We start from the raw sequence: 18631 nt of genomic DNA, 5'->3' as shown, positions 1-18631 counted from the left end.
CAGTGTATGTCAAGTATATGTCAGGCACCATACTAAGATAGAAACACAGGTAAAAGACACTTTAAAAATTAACTCATAGTTGTCAAAATCATAAGATATTTTTTAGAAAAATCTTTTTTTTTTCTAATATATAAGGTGGGTGGGGGGATGAGGAATGTGTAACAGGATTTGCTAAATTTAAAAAAAAATGACTGGCTGTGCTAAAGGAGGTAAGAGGTATGTAATATGTCCTGATGTCATATAGTAGAAAACTGAATAAGTAAAATAATTTTAAAATATTCTGAGGAAAAGAATGTAGGTCTTTGGTTAGGTATTTTGTTTTTTTACTTACAGTTTACTTGGAAATGACTGATTGGAAGAGATACATTATGAGCCTTTATCAAGGAAAGTTTTAAAAGCCACCCTCCTTGAGAATAAATATTAGAATTTCTAGAAATGGAAAAATGGCAGTGTTTAGTGTACCTGGACAATGATGAGGCATATGGTTAAAAATGCTAGTTTTTCATTAAATTCATTTGGGTGACATTGCTTAATAAAATTATATCAATTTCAAGTGTACAATTCTATGATACAGCCTCTGTATATTGCATTATGTGTTTACCACCTAAAGTCCAATCTTCTTTTCTCACCATATATTTGATCTGTAAACAAAGAAAAATGCTATGTTTTTAGTGTGAGTAGGCAAAGCAAGACAAGGTTTTCTAAGGGCAACAATGCAGAACACCCAAAATGTAAAAGAAAGCACCAAAAGCATCTTCATAACATTATGTCCACGTCAAAGAGCAAACTTGCATTGTCTTATTTCAAACACACGCAAGGAAAATAACAATACAAGTCATATATCCAAGTTCATGAAGCAAATACATGGTAGATTCCGGACTCAAGGTCATGTTTTCAGACCAAACTGCAAGACTTTAACATGGCCATGCTCCCGTCCTGGCTTTTTAGCAGTGCCTTTGGTAGATAGATTGGTTTCTCAGAATATTGATTTTCACTGAATAAATTATGTATCAGATGACATGAATATTTTAATTGCTTTATGTACATTAAGAAAGTATCAGACACAAATATTTATATTCAAATACATTCTTAACACGGTCTGTTTCTAAATCCATGTGGGAGGATGCTAGTAAGACATGCCAAGCTTGTGATGTAAAAAGAAAAAAAATGTTTTACACTATTTGATGATGCATAGACATAGTACATAGCTTGGGCCTGTACAGCATTGACCAGGGGGTTCCATTGGTCATTCAGTGAGACATCCGTAACATCTGTGTCAGGTAGGGAACACTATGTACCTTGACAGCTGTAGAATGCATGCTTAGCCCTCTGTATCCACACTCTACTTCAGTCACTTACCTGAATCCGTCTTGTTCCCCAACTTCCATTCAGAAACAACTCCTTTAAAGGGCTTCAGTGACTTTCTAAAACTAAATTAATAGGGCTCATTTAGCCTTTGAAACTCTTGACATAGTTCCAATCTTAGATTTCCTAGTTCCTTCATGTCTTCTAATGTCTAACCTCACTCCAGCAACAGAAAGGTTTCTGAGTAGAAACCTTCTCTCCTGCATTATGTACAAAGGTTTCCCACAAGAACAATTTTAGCCTACTTAAGATTAGAAATCTATATTATTTTCTTTAGAACCTGAAACATTATAATAATGCCAAAAATATGTACTGAGTAATTAGCTAATTGAGAAAATTATGGAATGTCTTTAGAACTTGACATTATTGTTCACATCTCATAATCCTGTCCATCACTTATTCTATGCCACCCATTCTTCCAGCTCAATACCTAGTATATCTATTATTCCTTCCATGGATCCATTATCTTTTTCCATTATATTGATCATGTTATCTTTAAAAGTTCTAGTTTTCTCTTCCTCATTGGCAAACTTCGGCTCGGCAAACCGCGGTTCGCGAGCCACATGTGGCTCTTTGGCCCCTTCAGTGTGGCTCTTCCACAAAATACCGGCTCTTCCACAAAATACTGACTTCTGTGCAAGGGCCACAAAGTTTCAATCGTACTGTATGTGCGTGCTCGCACGTGGTATTTTGTGGAAGAGCCACAGTGAAGGGGCCAAAGAGCCGTATGTGGCTCGCGAGCCGCGGTTTGCCGACCACGGGTATAGACTCTTCATATTCTTCTTTACATGGCCTCATCTTCAACTTTAAGCAGAGTAACACCCCTCTTTTGCCTGTGTCTTCATAGAAATTCACAATTTTCTTGCAACATTTTGAGCAATAACATTGAAAGTAATCTAATTTCTGTTTCCTTTTATTCATGTGATAGGGGAACTCGGTTATTCTAATCCTCCCATCTAGGAAAAATGCAGAATAATTAGACACACACAGACACACACACACACAGAATTTCTTTGAAAAGAGTAAATAGTGAAAAATGAACCAGTGAGGAAAAAAAGAAAGCCAAAAAGAGGCCAAACTGGAATAAATATAGAGATATCCTGGACCCAGATATATTCAATATATTAAATATATTATTATTTAAGTATATGGATATATTATATATTATGTAACATTAAATATATTAATATGCTAGATTATATTTGTGTTATGTGCACTCCTGACAATTTGGTAAGAAAGTTAATTTGGTATCATTTTTCTGGTGGATATTTTGACAATATTTTTATATTGGGCTTTTAATATACATCTTTATTAATTTTATTCACATTAATTTTTATTCTTTTTTTAATTTGCAAAAATGTTTAATATATTTTTAATTGATTTCAGAGAGGAAGGGAGTGGTAGAAACATCAATGAGAGAGAATCATTGATCTGCTGCCTCCTACATGCCCCCTACTGGGGATCAAGCCCACAACCTGGGCATGTGCCTTTGACCTGAATCAAACCCAGGACTCTTCAGTCTGCAGGCCAACGCGCTATCCACTGAGCAAAACCAGCTAGGGCTATCCACATTAATTTTTATCAGAACAGGAGATGTTTTGAATAAAGGCTGGATTACTTATTATTTACTCCACAGTTGATATGTATGTTGGTTCCCTTGTCCCAGTGCTTACTCCCGGGTGGGTAACACACAAAGAGCCATGACAGATACCCTAGATGAGTTGCAGAGTATTCCATAGGGAGGAGCAAACATGATTTTCCTTTGCTTACAGCTGTAAGCCTTTGGCTTTCTCAGGGAGGTAAGGGATTGTATCATCCCTCAAATTATCAGTGTAATTAACCTCACACATGACTACAGATACAATTCTCATGGTGCATGAAGAGTCTTAGAAGACTAGAACTTTTGAAGGAGCACTGAGAAATCAAGAAAAATTCTCTTTCTCCATGACATGGAACTAAAAATTCAATAATGTTTTACTCAACGATGGCTAGGAAGTCACACTATTGATATACTTATAAGTGTACTTCAAAATATATCTGCACATATGTCATCATGAAATTGGTGGTAATAGCAAAATTAGAATGATAATCTTCAGAATATAGAAAAGGTAAATGCATTCTTCTATATTTGGCAGCTGTATTACTAGGTACTAGTCTTCGAGGATGACATTCATTTTATCCTCTAAGACAGTTTAGCAGATCTTCAGGCCTCTTAGCTATCCAATGTTTTTTACCCTGTAAGAATCATTCATCTTCTGAAATACCATAAACTATATCTTCTTTTTTGTTGTTATTTTTAAAGCACGTTCATCATGCAAGAGTTGATTTAGTCTCACTCTTGAATTCTAATATTAGGATGCTACCTATTTTTTTTATAAGTGCACATTCTTCATCTGAACTCAGATGTGGGCAAAAGTTCAGATGTTCATATGGGAAAAGGCATGCAGGTTATGGTTATTACAATAGATTTATTAACTCAAAGGAATGTGGCCATTGTGACCTGTACATTCACGCTTGAATTTTAAAATACAACTAATGAGAGAACTGAACTGCTTCATCATCTTGTCTCTTTAATCTTGTTCAATAACATTTTTTCACCCTTTCTAACAGTACTCCTTTTTTATTCATATCTTCAAAACTCAAATTAGCAAGAGAAAACTTTGATGTTAGCTTTCTTTTGACAGGAGATCACTAAGCATGGTCTTGCCTGAAAACCTTGTATGCTGGCTGAAACACCGTTTCATTTGCATTTCATTGTTATGTGACCTACACAAGTTTTCCTGCAAGAATAACAGCCTGAGGGGAGCATTGATCTTTACTCAATCCCAGCTTTTTGTTTGCTTGGTATTTTATTCATAATATTTTTCTTTTGGTCCAGTCATGTCCATTTGGCTCCCTTTTGTGGTCTCTATTTATCCACTGAGATCTGCATTCAATGAAACCATGCTCAGTTGAGGAAAGTTACAACAGGTGCTTTAAGATGTTTGCCTGTTACTTAATTATCTTGTTTATCTCAGTTCTAGACACAACTAGAATTCTTTGATCTTGAGAATGTGTCACATTTTTTGTTTCTTCATATTTCAGTTAATTTTGATTGTATCCTGAATACTGAAAATGTTAAATTGTAAGGCTTCTGGGTCCTGTGATGTTTCTCAGCATTTTCCCTTAATTTTAGCAAGAAATATTTCTTGAGTGGCTTCTCTGGTCTCAGTTCAGCTCCTTTTCTTTCTCTTTTTAAAAAAATATATTTTATTGATTTTTTACAGAGAGGAAGGGAGAGGGATAGAGAGTTAGAAACATCGATGAGAGAGAAACATCGATCAGCTGCCTCTTGCACACCCCCTCCTGGGAATGTGCCCACAACCAAGGTACACGCCCTTGACCAGAATCGAACCTGGGAGCCTTTCAGTCTGCAGGCCGATGCTCTATCCACTGAGCCAAACCGGTTAGGGCCAGCTCCTGTTTCTTTAGCTCAGTGGTTCTCAACCTTCCTAATGCTGCGAACCTTTAATACAGTTCCTCATGTTGTGGTGACCCCCAACCATAAAATTATTTTCGTTGCTACTTCATAACTGTAATTTTGCTACTGTTATGAATAGTAATGTAAATATCTGATATGCAGGATGTATTTTCATTGTTACAAATTGAACAAATTAAAGCATAGTGATTAATCACAAAAACAATATGTAATTATATATGTGTTTTCCGATGGTCTTAGGCGACCCCTGTGAAAGGGTCATTTGACCCCCAAAGGGGTCGCAACCCACAGGTTGAGAACCGCTGCTTTAGCTGGTTTGAATCTGTTCCATCCATGGTTCAAAGTTCAGTCAAAATGTGGAAACAGCCCAGCCAGTGTAGCTCAGTGGTTGAGTGTGGATCTATGAACCAGGAGGTCACGGTTGGTTTGCGGGTTTGATCCCCAGTGAGGGGTGTGCAGGAGGCAGCCAATCAATAATTCTATCTCTCTCTCCCTTTCCTTTCTCCTCTCTGAAATCAATAAAAATCTATTTTAAAAACATGTGGAAACTGGTTTGGAATTCCCTCTTTATCTCCTTTTTTTTCCCTGAAATTCCTCTAATCTTCTTAATGTTCATAGTGAAAAGAATTCTAGGGACAAAATAGGCAGGTTTAGGGAGTCAGGAATAAAGAGGGTGCATGGGGGAGGAAGGCATGGGTGAGGGCTGGGAGCCGCCAGAAGGCATCCATTCACAGAGAATAGAAAGTGCCACAGGATAAGGGGGGAGGAAAGCATACATTCACAGAAGATAAAGAAAAGTCACAGAGTATGGGGAAAAGTAAACATACTTTCACATAGGATAGAGAAATGTCCACAGATGCTGGAAAGAGGGCCACATGTTCACAAGAGATAAGAGGAATGTTGTGAAATAAAGGGGAGAGAGAGAGGAGGGCACCACGTGGGTTTTGGACTTTGAGGCTAATATTCTGCAAAAGGGTGAACAATTAGAAAAGCACAGGGTCATAAAATGGGAAAGGGGTCCAATTAGAAGGGAGCAGGAAAGGACAAAGAACTACAGCATTTATAAACCTTAGAAAAAGGGTCTTTGTGGGTTACACACTTAGGAACCCCTCCCTGCATGGGAGTCTGTGTTTGCTTCCAATAAATTTCCACCCTTTTACTAACAAGTCCTTTTAGTCTGAGAATTTTATTCTTCAAACTTCGTGAGGCAAGCACCTGCAAGGGGGTGATCCGCTCCCCGCACCCCATGTTTCAGAGAGTTACAAAATTTCTTTTTCTGGCCAAAAAGACTGGGCTTCTTGTGTATTCTGCAGGCAGTGTATATATGCCACACGGACTGCTCTTACATCCAGATTAAAAGCCACAGACACATGCAGGACATGTCTCCTTGCCCATCTTGAAAAGTGTGTGTCCTTCAGAGTCTTCCTGCTTCTGTGTCCTCCCCAGAACTTTGGCATTATCTGCATTGTTTTTGTTTTACAGAGGATCTCATACCAGTTGGTTTTTAGTCCATCATATCAGGAATCAGAATCAATTTCTGTTCTTGAAAAATCAAAGATAGTTATTTTTTTCATGGACAAAATGTACTTTATATTTTCATAGGTTTATGTTTAATTTCTGAATATTTTGTTATCCTTAAAATATAGGTAATGACTGCTTGTAGCTAAGAATGATTATTACACAAACAATTTTCATTTAGCAGAAACAATATTTTCTGCCCTGAATTACAATATAGTATGTGGTCAACTATTTAAACATCTATGAGGAAGCACAGATGAACTGTAATATTAGGGTAACCTCATTTTTATTGAAGGAATAGTCAACCTCTTACATATTTACTTTCTTCATCTGTAAAATGGGAGTAAAATATCCTATCTAATAAATGTATACTAAATGAAATGTCATATATAAAGTTTATAATAAATTATTTGGTAAACATTTTTTTTAAAATAGACATTATTAGTCCTTATTTTAGTAATTGCCATTCACTACCAGGTAACATAATACTTTTAAAATATGTATTTAGTTTTAGTGAATAACTACCAACTTTAGAGGTGTTGAAAGTGCCATCAGGTACTGTACAAATCACAAGACAAAACAAAACAAAGCAGAAACCTCTTAAATTTAAGCCAGTCCACAGATGAGAACTAAGAAAAATATTAATTTTTCATACTTATTACATACTTTGTATATGTAGCATACAATTCCAAGAATCAAAATATTACCAATTTAAAATAGTATATAAATAAATGGGCCCAATAAAGACAGAGGAAAATTATTGGAGTTTATTTTCTAATATCTGATCTATTTATTGGTTCTGTCTTCTTTTTGGAGGGATTGTGCCTTGGGCTAAATGTAAAATTAGTGGGAAGGGGCTTAGGGAAATTCTTTTAAATATTTTTTTGTATTGATTTCAGAGAGGAAGGGAGAGGGAGAAAGCAATAGAAACATCAATCATTGATCAGCTGCCTCCTGCATGCCCCACACTGGGGATCAAGCCCTCAACCTGGGCATGTGCCTTGACCAGGTATCAAACCATGACCTTCTGGTCCACAGTTCTATGCTCAACTACTGAGCCTCACTGGCCAGGCAGGGGCCTGAAGAATGTATATAAAATGTGGGACCTTATATAGTTTCATAAGCATTTTTTTCATTACCTTTCCCTCTGACCCACCATAGTAAAAACTTCTAATTGACAGGTGCCTGTTAAAAGAGGAGTGAAGATGCACTCTCTTCTAATAGAGTCATTTTCTTAAAAAAAAACAACAACAAAAAAGCAAGCACCAGACACAATGTCTGACATATACTTGGTGCTCAAGACATATTTGTTAAATAATTATAATTAAATGTATGCATATGCGCTTTTTAAGTATCAGGTTAAAAGTATGAAGGTGAGAAAACTTATGTAATCTATTTCAAAAATAATCTCTTTAAAATAAGGTAGAATCAAATGTAACCAGAATGTCCTACAATGATTAGAGAGGAAAAAACAAACAGCAGGAAATATGAAAATAGAGACATGTAAAACAATTTACAGGTTTCCCCCAACTCAGTGATCTGATTAGTGCTTCATTATAATGGCTGTTTCCACAAGTTCTGATTGCTTACAGCACATGGAAGTTCCTATAACCCTTTGTTTCCAGAAATAAAAAGCTTTCAATTCTTGATTCCCCCGCCATGCAGAACACTGACTGTAGGGCACAACTGGCCTAGTGTGGGCAAGATTGAGGTCAGGGGTGAAGTTGGATAAAGGAAATTGCTGTTTGAGTTTAAAAGTTTTGTGGCATCTCAAATTCATGAGTACACAAGTTTCCCTTTCCACCCCATGGTTAAACCAGGCACATCTTTCCATGTTAAGGGATACTCCCTTATTAGAGAAAAATATATATTTGATATTTTTCTCTAATAATGGAGTTATTAATAAAGGCAGAAACTATCAACCAGATGATGGGTGAAGCATTCATGACAGCTTTGCCTTCTGAGTAAACGGTTCACTCCATCTCATTTGCTTACACATTTTTCACATGAATGGTTTTGCCAAATGAATCATTTTTTGAATTTAATATACGGAGTTCACATTTCAACCTGCCCTTTAACAAACTGCATTAGCAGCAGGGCTTAAAAATGAATAGAGCTTGAGTCTGCAGTATTAGCTCCCTGTTTTCTTCTAAATCTTTTTATAAGACCAAAGATGAGATGTGGTTAGCCATTAAAAATAATTTTATGGAGAAGAAAGTATAGAGCTTCAAATACTAGGAGATGTGGTGGTTGTAAAATTTGGGGAAAATTGTAGTAATTAAACATTTTTATCTATAAGTCAATATCAGTGGACATTTTTGTATAATTGAGAATCAAATAAAGTGAACTTTTTTTGAGATACTAAGTAAAACTCCTGAGAGAAGCACATGCAGACATGAATATGTGGCAATCCCTTCCCAATCGCTGACCAACTACGCCCACCTTAGTTATGTCTCAAGAAATGCTGTTTTGTTTTGTTTTTCATTTGTTTGTTTTTATTACAACTGTTAGGAAGCACTGAGAGAGGATGAACTACTACTTTCAGAGAGGAAAAAAGAACATAGTTGGTCAGCTAATATGAAGGGGCTAGTAAGTGATAGAGTAGTCAATTTTTCAGATAGTGTTTTCACCTCCGGAAAGCAGTGAAAAACAATCAACAAGTCAGTGTTGGAGAAATGTGTATGATAGTAGGGAGCCCATCCTTAGAAAACTTTTTGTGGGATAATAGCAAAGCAATGTTATCTGAAATACACATTACATAATGAGTAATGATCTGTGTCAGAACAGTGATTCATATATATATTAGAGGCCCAGTGCATGAAAATTCATGCACTGGAGGGGAGGGTCCCTCATCCCAGTCTGCCTCCTCTCACAGTCCAGGAGCCCTCAGGGGCGGGAGGCGACCCAGTGATCAGGGGAAGGCGATGCCCCCATTACACCTCTGCTGCCGCCACTGCTGGCAGCGTTAGCCTAGGCCAGCCCTGGTTACCTGAGCCTCAGGCAGCCCTGGGTGGCTGGGGGGCTGAGGGGACTAGGTGCCACCATCTTTGAGGGTGGGGCAGTTAATTAGCATATTCCCTCCTTATTGGCTGTGGGTGCCACCATCTTTGAGGGTGGGGCAGTTAATTAGCACATTCCCTCCTTATTGGCTGTGGGTGCCACTGTCTTTGAAGGCAGGGCAGTTAATTAGCATATTCCCTCCTTATTGCCTGTGGGTGCCACCATCTTTGAGGGCAGGGCAGTTAGCATATTCCCTCCTTATTGGCTATGGGCGCCGTCATCTTTGCAACAGCGTGAAGGTCAATTAGCATATTCTCTCTTTATTAGGATATGTAAAATTTTAGTCATGGATGGTTTGTAAACAGGAACTATGGCTTTTATTTAAATGTCATTCATTTTATAGAAAAAGTAATACTTGTATTACTGGTCTTATAATTTCAGGTTGGATTGTGTTTGTGTGTATGTGTGTGTGTGTATGTGTGTGTGTATGTGTGTGTGTGTATGTGTGTGTGTGTGCACATAGATATGGGGGAACAAGTGGGGATGAGTGAGTGTTACTACTTGTCCTCCAATGGCTCAAGTGCAGGTTTTTCCCATTCCAATTGTAAAACAGAAAAAAAGAGAGAATAAAGTAAAATTTATGGAAATGTGTGCCAAAGTACCAGACAGAATATTTTCTTAAATTAAAGAACATGTGTCCTTGAAGGACACCAAAAAGACAAGAGATTCTCTTCATACTCCATAAATCTCTTTACTTACCTATTAAATGACTTCAGTACAAGTGATGAGAAATGATATCAGTCTCTTATTATTTTTATAAACCATCACCAATGTCAATTATTCATATGAAATATTCATGTGAGTTAACTAAGTGAATGGGGTGAATTATAACTAAATTAAATAACACAAGTCACTCATAATCATATTTATTGAGAGATTTTGAAGGTTTAGTTTTGATAGTATTATAGCTCCATAATTGCCTGCTTTAGATAATGGAGTGTAAGAAATCTAAACCTAAACTGAATTATATGAGAGAGAAGACAGCAGATAGGATTATTTTTGAGATAATATAACATCCATGTATAGAGGAACATTATTATTACTGGTAAAGGAATGATGATATTTTCTTCACATCCTTTTCTTTTTGTTCTTGAACTTAGGTATTTAAATATAGGACAATTTATCTACCTTTTACCTGACAGTGGTTCTCAACCTTCTGGCCCTTTAAATACAGTTCCTCATGTTGTGACCCAACCATAAAATTATTTTCGTTGCTACTTCATAACTGTAATGTTGCTACTATAATGTAAATATCTGTTATGCAGGATGGTCTTAGGCGACCCCTGTGAAAGGGTCATTCGACCGCCAAAGGGGTTGCGACCCACAAGTTGAGAACCACTGTACCAGAACAAGGCTCACTCAGACCTACTTAAAAAAACTGGTCAGTTTCCTAAAATATTTATTTGTCACAACAATAAATGCATATGGGAACCTATGGAGTGTCTCACATAATCTGTTTACCAAAACCTGGTTGGCATAGAGAGGAAAAAAAAAACACTAGAAAGCATCTTTTAAATATTTGTAGATTTCAAAATAAAACAGCTGCAAATGCAGAGCAGCATAGACAGAACAGTATGATAAATAATATCTAATTTATCAACTACACATATTAGCTTCTCTTTTCTAGAAAGATCTAATTTTCTATTCTTAATTTTTAAGTAGTGTGTTTGTCAGGATCATTTAAACATGCCTATCACTTGCAACAGTGACAAAATTGAAGATCATTAAAACAAACAAAATATCCTTTGCTAAACATTTTCAAAATGTCTATGACAAGGTAAAAGCAATCATAACAAGGAGGAAATATCCAATATCACCAAAATATCAACATTACACAAGACATTTGTGCCTTGTGCCCCTTCCTGGTCATGTGTTTCCTTCATATTACCATGTAATGGGCAAAGAGGGAAACACTGAAATTGATTTTTCCTTTTTTTAAAAAAATCGCTTTTGTATCTCCTGGAAAAACTAATGTGACATTTGTACACAATATATTATTAATAATTATAATTTGACATAATTAAATTGTATTGACTATGGAGTATATGTATCTTACTTTTAGTATTTTCAAAAACGTAAACTATGTTAAAGTGAAGATACTGAAAACCTTAGTTATATCAATAAAGTACACATTACAGATTTTCAGATAATTGAGCATGCATCTTTACTAGAGAACTGTACACAAGGCATAGGCAATATTCTTAACTACATAAAATATAAAGAAAAATCAAAAGTTTTAATTTATTATTCAATAAATATATGGCATATTATTAATAAACTAGAGGCCCAATGCATGAAATTCATGCAAGAGTAGGCCTTCCCTCCCCTGGCTTCTGGCACCAGTTTCCCTCTGGCAGTGGGACCCAGGCTTCCCTCACAGCCCCAACTTGGTCTGGAAGGTCGCCCAGAAGGACATCCGGTCTAATTAGCATATTACGCTTTTATTATTATAGACTCCATGATTAGATTGCGTGGCTATACACTTTAAGAAACATAAAGAATGATTTGTTTTCTAAAATATATTTGAGAGATTTCATCAAGTATAAATTAAGCCTTAATTTTCAAAGGAAGGTGACATATTCTGAATTCCCTTAAAAATGCAGTTAAGCAATTTTAGCCAGGTGTTAATGATGCATCTTCAGCATCAGTTGTCAGAAAATCATCCATCGAAGTTGAGAGTGGAAAGTACTAGTATATGCTGCTTGTTATCACAGCAAGGCAGTCCCTTCACCGCAGGAGGAGAATGTTATAACTAATGAAATTATCAGGCACATTTCATGTGAATCCACAGTAAAGACCATGCGATGGTATACAACGCAATAAAAGAAAATGTTCCCTGGAGACCAGCCAACGTGCCGAGACGTGCCTGTTATTTCCATGTTAAATGGTACTGACAAGTTTCAAGAGATGACATACGGAATATTTAAGGAGAATAAAGTAAAAGGCTACTAATTAGGTAAGAGTAATTAAATGGCTACGGGGAAAAAATTGTATTTTGGCAAAGTTTGTCTTAAATCAATGTAAAGTTCTTTTAAAAGTCAAATATTCATTGTAATTTTTAAAAATTTTCAAGTGCATAAAACAAAATAGAAATAAGAGCAACCAGACAATTTTCTTGGATTTTTAAATTTGAGATTTGGAAAAAGGGAATATATTTTAAGTTGACTCATAGCTTTGAGAAATTTTAGAAATGTTAGATTTGGGTTCTAACTGTGAATGTTACAAAACAGCTATCCTTGATTCTAAACTTAAATTTGTTCAAGGGTATTCTATGTTTTTCAGTACTCTGCTATCTAGATTATAAATTCCTTTGGGCTAGGATTTCTTTTTTCCTACTACTAAAATTATAATAATTTTCACAGCATATTAGAATTTCATACAAATAGTCATCAATGGCACTGTGAGGAAAGCAGGTCTCATAACAGTTCTAATGTCATTCTGAAAATGTGTTTTCTTAACAATTTTAAACTTCCAATTCAAAAACCAAACCAGATAGAATTTTAGTGCCTCTCAAAACATCCCATCCCTCTCCCTTAGTGTACTTGAAGGGTCACGGTTAGTGCTCAGAAAACATTTTCAGATCAGTCGATGTTTAGATGTTCCCTGGACAACATCTGTGCGGGGTATTTTGTAAATGTGATGAACATTTACAAGAAGGTGACTATAAGTCAAGCAGATTACCTTGCATAATATGGATCAGCCTCATCCAATCAGTTGGAGGACTTACAAGCAAACCTTGAGGTTTCACAAAGAAGAATTTCTGCCTCAAGACTGTAACATTGGAATTCTGGCTGAGTTTCCACCATGCTGTCCTGCCCTATGGATATTTAACTTGTCAAATTATATAATCCTGTGAGATAATTCCTTAGAGTGAATATGATAGATGATGATGATGATGATAGATAGATAGATAGATAGATAGATAGATAGATAGATAGATATAGATACACACTATATCTTATTGGTTCTGTTTCTCTAGAGAACAATGACTGATATATTTTAATTTACATTTATGTCAAGTCTTTTGCTATTTTATTGGTTACTTACAGTAGTATAATTGGAATAAAGTTGAGGAACATATGCTATAAATTTACTACTATATGAAATTATAAGAATTGAGACAGATAAGAATGTAAAATTGCATTAGAATCTCCTGTCCTTAAATGCTGTTTTAAATTGAGATGTCATGCTTTGAGAATCTTTTATCACTGTTTGTCTTTTATAAAAAACTTAAATGTTTATATCCAAACAATAATTTGATCAGACTTAATGTGATTCACTCTCAGTTTAGAAAATCCATAACAACTTAATCTTGTATGGAAAAAAATTGAATAAAAAAATCTTGTTTACCTAACGTGGACTTCATATTTTTTAAACACTATAACCTAGTGAAAACTCACATTTCCTTTGCAGTCATTTACAAAGAATGCATTTATTCATACATAATTATATATGATTGTTTTACTGCTTATAAGGTTTTCTTTTCAATTGATAAATTGGTCAAAAAGAAAAGTTGTGTTGTGTTGTTATTTTTGTTTTAGTCCAACTCATTTAAGAACAACATGGTGCATGATAACTTATCACACTGAAAATATATTTCCAGGAGATGTTATGGTGCATATTTTCATAGGACAATGGAAAATGCTCTATGTAGGTGATATGATTTTAGTACCCATTCTAGTGTCGGGGGGAGGAAGGAGTGTCCCCACACCACCAGGCAGTGGTCCAAAAATCAGCTGGTTGTCCTACAATACAACTCAATTCTAATACTGTTCACTTGGAGATAGTAGGTTAAGAGATCAGTCAGTCATAGGGCTCAGATTGCCCACACCCCGCTTTAGGTGCCAATCTCAAGTTCAGGTTGGCACTTGGGCTTCTGACCTATGGATTGTAGATTGGAACAACTTCCTCCTTAGGTTTGATTAATTTGCTAGAGGGGCTCAAAGAACTCAATAAACATTATATATTTATTATGAAAGATTTATTATAAAAGAATATATTGCCCTGACTGGTTTGGCTCAGTGGATAGAGCGTCAGCCTGCGGACTCAAGGGTCCCAGGTTCGATTCCAGTCAAGGGCATGTACCTTGGTTGCAGGCACATACCCAGTAGGGAGTGTGCAGGAGGCAGCTGATCGATGTTTCTCTCTCATCGATGTTTCTAACTCTCTATCCCTCTCCCTTCTTCTCTGTAAAAATCAATAAAATATATATTTTTTTAAAAAGAATATTATTCAGGAACATCCAGAAGGAAGAGATGCATAGGACAAGGTATGGGGAAAAGGTGAGGGGCTTCCATGCTTTCTCCTAGCTCATCACTCTCCCCCCATCTCCAGGTGTTCACCAACCTGAAAGCTCTCCAAACCCTTATAAGACTGAGGTTTTATGGAGGCGTCATCACATAGGGATGATTGATTAAACCATTGGTCACTGAAGATTGAGTCAATCTTCAGCCCTTCTCCTGATCTCTCACTGGAGGTCGGGGTGGGGAACTGAAAGTTCCAACCTTCTAATTATATGGTCAACTCAGGTGTGGTTAAAAGAGGCTTTTAAATCACCTTTGTTATTGTTATCACTTAAGAAATTCCAAGGGTTTTAGGAATTTTGTGACAAAACAGGACAAAGGCCAAATATATGTCTTATTATAAATTATAATATCACATAAGGATTATAAAAGTATTTGATATCCAGTAAACATATAAATGGGTTACAACATTTAGGCCAAAGAAACCAAATTAAAATTGTATTTAATTTTTTTTTTAATTCGGAGATATTCTATACACTTGTAAAAACCAGCAAATAGGAAAAAAATAAGATATATTAACTTGTGACGTGATTTTGATATTTCCTTAACATTTGTCACTAGCAGGCAGCATATTATACTACAACTTGACATTCACTAGAAAAATGAAGATTGAGCATTTACATTACTGAGATGTTTGTTTATACTTAATTTTCAGTTCAAATATTCTGATTGGATTCAAATCTTTCAAAAGCTCTTTTTTTCCTGGAGTATGTGAACTGCACATATTTAAACCTCTTAAAATGGATGTAGGTCTGAGCCCCTGATGGAGGTCTGGGCCCCTGATACAGGTCTCAATTCTGGGTTCGAGTTCTGAGCCCCATAATGGACGTGTGGGTCCTGGCATGAAGGTCTGGGACCTGGATGTAGGTCTGAGCCCTGGATGGGGATCTGGGCCCCTGATACAGGACAGGATTCTGGGTGAGATGTCTGGGCCCTGGGATGTACTTCTAGACCCTGCCTGCCATAGAGGTCTGAGAGCCAGATGTAAGTCTGAGCCCCAGATAGTGGTCAGGATCCTGGGATGGAGGTCTGGGCTCCGGCTGGAGGGTGGTGTCCTGGAGGAAGGTCTCATTCTTGGAATGGATCTCTGGGTTATGGAATGGAGGTCTGGACCATGGATGGAGGTCTAGGCCCCCAATACACGACTGAATTCAGGTCCGATGTCTGGGCTCCAGAATGGACTTCTGGGCCCTAGCATGAAGGACTGGGACCCGGATGTAGGTCTGGCAACTGGAATGGAAGTCTGGGCCAAGGTTGGAGGGCTGGGCCCTGGAGTGAGGTCTGGGTCCTGGGATAGAAGTCTCGACCCCAGATGAATGTCTGGGACCCTGATATAGGATTGCAGTATGGGTGTGAGGTCTGGGTCCCAGGATATACTTCTGGGCCCAGCCTGAAGGTCTGGGACCCGGAAGGAGGTATGGGCCCTGGATGGAAGTCTGGGCACCCGATACAGGACTGGATTCTGGGTTTGAGGTTGGGGTCCAGGAATTGAGTTCTGGGCTCTGGCATGAAGATCTGAGCCAGATATAGAGGTCTGGGTCCTGGGATGGAGGTCTGGGTCCTGGATGTAAGGCTGTGTCCTGGAGGGGGGACTGAGTTGTGCGATGGACATCTGGTCCCTGGGTTGAGATTTGGGTCTTGGGCTGGACTCTGGGTCCTGGAATGGAGTTCATGGACCATGGATGGAGGTCTGGGCCCCTGATACATGACTGGATGATGGGTCCGAGGTCTGGGCCACGGGTTGGACTTCTGGGCCCTGGCATGAAGGCTTGGATCCGGATGTAGGTCTGAACCCCGGAAGGAGGTCTGTGTCCTGGGATGGAGCTCTGGGCCGGGGATAGAATGCTGTGCCCCGGCGGGAGGACTGGGTCCTGGGTGGAGGTCTGGGTCATAGCCTGGACCTCTGGGTCATAGAATGGTGGTCTAGACAATGGGTGGAGTCTAGGCCCCTGATACAGGACTGGATTCTGTGTTTGAGGTCTGGGCCCCGGAATGGACATCTGGGCCTTGGGATGAATGTCTGGGACTCAGATGTAGATCTGAGCCCCTGGTGGAGCTCTGGGCCCCTTATACAGGACTGGATTCTAATGTGAGCTATTTCACTCTATTAACTTTTAAATATGAGTTGTGTGTTGTAATTACAATATCTAACTGAAATTAGAAAACTGCAGATTACATTGGGAGAAGATATAATATCAAATAAATTGTAGTACCAAATGAAGCCTGAAAGATATTAATTTCATTACACTGTATACTAAATGATATCTACATTTTCCAGAAAAGTGAACAAATTTATCCACATATAGAAATGTGAATAAGAATTAGTTAATAGCATAATAGCTTTCAACCATCATATGAGCACAGCAATCACAATATGTAGGAATTAAATTGTATTGTAAATGAGTAATGTTCTTCAGATAATGTAAATAGAATAAAGCTATAAATTATTTGTCAAGTCTTTTGAATTTGTGAAAACCTTTTAATACACTTGATAGTTAAACTACAAAGTTTATTAGACTTTGATTCTGTATATCCATAAAGTGTATTTCATAATCCTGTAATTCTTTTTTTAGTGACTAGCAAAAAATTATCATTATTTGAAGCAGCAGACATATCAAACAGATTATAGTGGAAGAATTTTATATGCGGTGAAAATGAGTTTCTTTTAGACATACAGTATTGGAGTAGTGGAAAAAAACTATTGTTAGAGATAGCCTAAAGATCAGGTATATGGAAATCAAAATATTACTTTTTATATTGATAAAGCTTTCTGGAGAATGCACAAAGGTGTGTGAATAAGTATGCTGCAAATATTTTATCCGACAATTAGACATACTAGCTCACCTGTAAAGAACAATGTTAAAGCAGCAGAGCTATGACCCATGTCTACTCTTATTAGAAAGGAGATATCCTCATGGAGAAGAAAACAGCTGACCCAGTCTAATCCTGTCCTTAATTGTATCACCCAGGATAGACTAATGTTTTCTGCTGGGCAGAATTTCTTATCTATGGAAATCTAATAGCGTGATGTCCATGGTTTAGTATTACTGACAGGAAACAAACCACCATCTGTGGATTTATGACCTGAGTGTCTAAAAAAAAATGTGATGCAAGTATTTTACCATTCTAGCTATAAAATGGAGTTGTTTGATAACCCAAATGATCTCCATCATATAAGGTGACACAAAAACCTTACTTAGAATCTATAACTATACTAGAGGCCTGGTGCATGAAATTTGTGTATGGGGGGGTGCCCCTCAGCCCAGCCTGCACCCTCTCCAATCTGGGACCCCTCGGGGGCAGTTGGACATCCCTCTCACAATCCGGGACTGCTGGCTCCCAACCACTCGCCTGCCTGCCTGCCTGATTGCCCCTAACAACTTCTACCTGCCAGCCTGATCACTCCTAACCACTCCCTGGCTGATTGCCCCTAACGACTTCTGCCTGCCAGTCTGATCACTCCTAACCACTCCCTTGCCAGCCTGATCAACGCCTAACTGCTCCCTGCCAACCCGATTGCCCCCAACTGCCCTCCCCTGCAGGCCTGGTCCCCCCCATCTGCCCTCCCCTGCTGGCCTGGTCACCCCTAACTGCTTTCCCCTGCTGGCCTGATCCCCCACAACTGCCTTCCCCTGCCCACCATCTTGTGGAGGCCATCTTGTGACCATATGGGGGGTGGCCATCTTGTGCGATGGCATGACAGTCAATTTGCATATCACCTCTTTATTATATAGGATATTACTATGGGCCAGAGAACATGTGTCTGATGTCAGAAGGAAGTACCTAAAGAGCCAGTCCGGCTGTACCAGACTTTAATCTTTGCTTCAATTATGTTATTCCATTGCTTGTATCCTTGATATTATTAGTAAAACTTAACACTGGCAAGATCTTGCATTTAGTGAGTTGA

Source organism: Myotis lucifugus, unplaced genomic scaffold, assembly GCF_000147115.1.
Source record: "Myotis lucifugus unplaced genomic scaffold, Myoluc2.0 scaffold_1, whole genome shotgun sequence".
NCBI lineage: Eukaryota > Metazoa > Chordata > Mammalia > Chiroptera > Vespertilionidae > Myotis > Myotis lucifugus.
Note: the sequence above shows the minus strand (reverse complement) of the source record.